Raw genomic sequence first — 4829 nt, forward strand, 5'->3', positions numbered from 1 at the left:
AACTATAAGGAGGGGGTTTGTGTTATATAGTGGCTCTGCCAACATGTCTGAGGGCCCATATCTCAGTTTTGTTTCTGTGGGTAAGAAAGAGGAGATGGACTGAGAATGATTTAGAGCAGAACTACAATCCATGTTGACATATATCATAAAAGGCAAAGGTGGAAAGTAAAATCAAGCATGACAACCTCAAAGGTTACTGTGCATGAAACCTTCCCCACTCCTTGATAAATACACAGAATCACAGACACAAGAGATCAGATGTGCTTGTCTTTTCCATTCAGACGTCCCATCAAATCCCCTCAGAGAAAAGAGGTCAGCGAGGAGGAGCAGCCGGCCCACCTCTCTATTGTTACACAGCTCTTAAATCACAGTTTTATTATTTCTTATACAACCTGTTGCTCCAAACTGTCCCTGCATCTCCTCCTCCTGGTACCTTAGCGCCTCAGGCTGACAGGACACAGAGGGATGTATGTTGGTGAACTCTTGAACCGGACCAGGACATGAAGGTTCAACACAGAGAGACCCAAACGCCCAACATCACGTTCATTTTAATGGTGTTTTACAGAGAAACATCGCAGTATCATTCTCAGATAAAGGCAAAGTCCATCCAGTGAAGTGAAAAATCCCAAGGTTTACTATAAGAGCTGTCACAGTGGAAACCATGAACTTTTCAAAGAAAGTAACTACAAATGTGTAATAACATATAATATATTTATAAAATGTATTTAATAAAAATACATGCAAAGGTGGCAAAAGCAGTGAGGCACAAGAATCAATTCACCACTGTCCCATCTCTTCAAATCTTAATAAAAATCATTAAATCATTAAGGAAAAGCTGCATTTCTTACAGTTGTTTTAGAGTAGCATTATTAGGGTTTGTGTACAGTACAGGCCAAAAGTTTGGACACACCTTCTCATTCAATGCGTTTTCTTTATTTTCATGACTATTTACATTGTAGATTCTAACTGAAGGAATCAAAACTATGAATGAACACATGTGGAGTTATGTACTTAACAAAAAAAGGTGAAATAACTGAAAACATGTTTTATATTCTAGTTTCTTCAAAATAGCCACCCTTTGCTCTGATTACTGCTTTGCACACTCTTGGCATTCTCTCCATGAGCTTCAAGAGGTAGTCACCTGAAATGGGTGTCCAACAGTCTTGAAGGAGTTCCCAGAGGTGTTTAGCACTTGTTGGCCCCTTTGCCTTCACTCTGCGGTCCAGCTCACCCCAAACCATCTGGATTGGGTTCAGGTCCGGTGACTGTGGAGGCCAGGTCATCTGCCGCAGCACTCCATCACTCTCCTTCTTGGTCAAATAGCCCTTACACAGCCTGGAGGTGTGTTTGGGGTCATTGTCCTGTTGAAAAATAAATGATCGTCCAACTAAACGCAAACCGGATGGGATGGCATGTCGCTGCAGGATGCTGTGGTAGCCATGCTGGTTCAGTGTGCCTTCAATTTTGAATAAATCCCCAACAGTGTCACCAGCAAAACACCCCCACACCATCACACCTCCTCCTCCATGCTTCACAGTGGGAACCAGGCATGTGGAATCCATCCGTTCACCTTTTCTGCGTCTCACAAAGACACGGCGGTTGGAACCAAAGATCTCAAATTTGGACTCATCAGACCAAAGCACAGATTTCCACTGGTCTAATGTCCCTTCCTTGTGTTTCTTGGCCCAAACAAATCTCTTCTGCTTGTTGCCTCTCCTTAGCAGTGGTTTCCTAGCAGCTATTTGACCATGAAGGCCTGATTGGCGCAGTCTCCTCTTAACACTTGTTCTAGAGATGGGTCTGCTGCTAGAACTCTGTGAGGCATTTATCTGCTCTCTGATCTGAGTTGCTGTTAACTTGCCATTTCTGAGGCTGGTGACTTGGATGAACTTGTCCTCAGAAGCAGAGGTGACTCTTGGTCTTCCTTTCCTGGGGCGGTCCTCATGTGTGCCAGTTTCGTTGTAGCGCTTGATGGTTTTTGCGACTCCACTTGGGGACACATTTAAAGTTTTTGCAATTTTCCGGACTGACTGACCTTCATTTCTTAAAGTAATGATGGCCACTCGTTTTTCTTTAGTTAGGTGATTGGTTCTTGCCATAATATGAATTTTAACAGTTGTCCAATACGGCTGTTGGCTGTGTAGTAACCTGACTTCTGCACAACACAACTGATGGTCCCAACCCCATTGATAAAGCAAGAAATTCCACTAATTAACCCTGATAAGGCACACCTGTGAAGTGAAAACCATTTCAGGTGACTACCTCTTGAAGCTCATGGAGAGAATGCCAAGAGTGTGCAAAGCAGTAATCAGAGCAAAGGGTGGCTATTTTGAAGAAACTAGAATATAAAACATGTTTTCAGTTATTTCACCTTTTTTTGTTGAGTACATAACTCCACGTGTTCATTCATAGTTTTGATTCCTTCAGTGAGAATCTACAATGTCATGAAAATAAAGAAAACGCATTGAATGAGAAGGTGTGTCCAAACTTTTGGCCTGTACTGTATATGTTGCTTTAAGTGAATAATTTCTCTGCTGAGCTAAATTTAAAGTCAGGCAACAGACAGGGATGTTAAAATTATCACCTGTGAAATAATTTACATAATTTTTTCCCCTCAGACTCATTTGATCTCAGCTATTTCACCATCTCATTTGCATGTGGTTGATTTGTGGAAACAACTTATTTCCTTGTTGTTGTACCACAGTCTGTCTTTCACTAGTTTCAATTTTACGTTTCTGTTTTAAAAAAAAAAAAAAGTTGCAGACTACATCACAGATATGTAATAATAATAATAATCTTTATTTTATATAATGCTTCATACAAGGTAAATAAAACAGAAAGAAATCTCACATTAATAAAAAAAAAAAAAAAAAAAAAAAAAAAAAATATTAGGGAGGCCGTCAGGGGGTCAGTGCTTTGAGGTCCACTGGATTAATACATAAAATTTAGGTTTGCATGGAGATTAGTATCCTGATGCACACTGTAATCCAGCAGGTGGCAGTAATGTTCGCTGCCATAAAAACAGGAGGAAGGATGAGAGGAAGGTGGGTGGGTAGTTGCTGCTTCCTGGCTGTGCATGCAGGGCTGCACGTACCTCATGTCACACAGGTAATTTTAGTGGACCAATCTGAAGGCCAACAACCTGCTGTACTAATCCCCACTAACCATAAAATTAACACTAACCTTACATTCATCATAATAATAATGTGCAACACCCAAAATCATAGCAAGGGCACATAAAAATATTAATAATACTAATTATACATTTTATTGAGATAATGCTTTTAAAAACAAGTGTTATACAGTGTGTTCCAGCATAAGAGACAAAATAAATAAAGTGCAAATCACAGGTAAATAAATAAAATCAATGTAGGCCTAAACAAAAATTTTAAACCTGGAAATGGTGCAACAATAAAACAGAATATAAAATAAAGGTGGCAATAACAAAATGGTTAATGGGTGCCTTTTTAAAGTAAGAGCTGTAAGAAGAAGCTCTTCAAGGAGGCTGAGATTTCCATCATGTGATCCAAACTCTCGAGAATCAGATAGACCACACACAATTTTAGTTGATCATATTAGTTCAAATCAAATAAAAATATCTGGACAAACTGGCCAAAATTCAAAACATTAAGATATCATAACCATCTATTTGTTTCATTTTGTTTTTCTAAATTGTGGAGGTTCTGTGGATGTTTTTTGAACAAATTAACCTCAGTGACATGATGGGCTGTGTTGGACGGGTGTTATTTGATCCCTACCCGGGTGCAGGCCCAGTACTCTGCCTCAGTCTGGCCTGGGCTGCCCTGTCCTGCATGGTCATTGATGCAGGCAGCAGCAGAGTACCAGTGTGGCTGAAGAAACTTTTTAATCAGTTTCTGGAATGGAGCTGGTGCCCCGAGGAGACGAATGCTAAGATACGGTGTCACTGGGTGTGCACAAGGCCCTCGGGTGTTAATGCACCTGTAATACCTTTTTATCTGTTAATGGAGGAACCCGTCTGTGGCTTGATTCTCTCCACAACTGTTCATCCCATCGACTTCAAACTTGGCAGGTGTATTGCTGGGGACCCAAGGGAGTGCAGTGACAACTTTGAGGTCAATTTGACTGAACGGTTGTCCAGAAAATCAAAGGAGGCACATAAACAGAGTTCAGTGGGTGCCAGTCCAGTGAAGGTGGGGGAGGGGCAGTGCAGGAAAGACAAAACTCCCACCCTCCACATGGCAGGAGGGCACTGAGATGAACTTGACACAGACACACACACTTTCTCATTCTCTCTCTCCACCTGTTAACAGCTCCAGGTTGATCTCAGCCCATGAAATGCAGTTTACCCTTCATCTAATCTGACTAAAATGGAAAGAATCTCCGTCTTTCCTTTAATTTCACACTTGCCGGTTGTATTGCTGAGCACCGAAGAAAATGTAGTGTCGACTGTGTACACACACACAATCGTTTGTTTTTAAATTGACTTCACGCATGGTGGGTGTACTGCTGAGGCCCGAGGAAGTGCAGTGCTGAGTGTGAAATTGTTTGGATGAGCGGTTCTTAGCGAGCTCTGCACTGGTCAAGCAAACAGAGCGTCCCAGCCAAACCCTCAGTAAGGTCATCAGCCTGTGGCATAGCATGCCAATCAAGTTCAGATAAGTTTAGTTTTGGAAAGCTGCAGCTGTATCTTCTTGTTTTGCAGTGGCTTGCAAAAGGTAATGGTAAAAAGGTAACAGCATTTTAGCATTTCATGCTAAAATCAAGAGACATCTGTTGAAAATCTGATTCAGCTTGAAAGGCCGATGCAGCAACGGTTATATTTAAAGAAGGAGACAGGAGTTCAGCAG

This window comes from Myripristis murdjan, chromosome 3 (genome assembly GCF_902150065.1).
Source record: "Myripristis murdjan chromosome 3, fMyrMur1.1, whole genome shotgun sequence".
Lineage (NCBI taxonomy): Eukaryota > Metazoa > Chordata > Actinopteri > Holocentriformes > Holocentridae > Myripristis > Myripristis murdjan.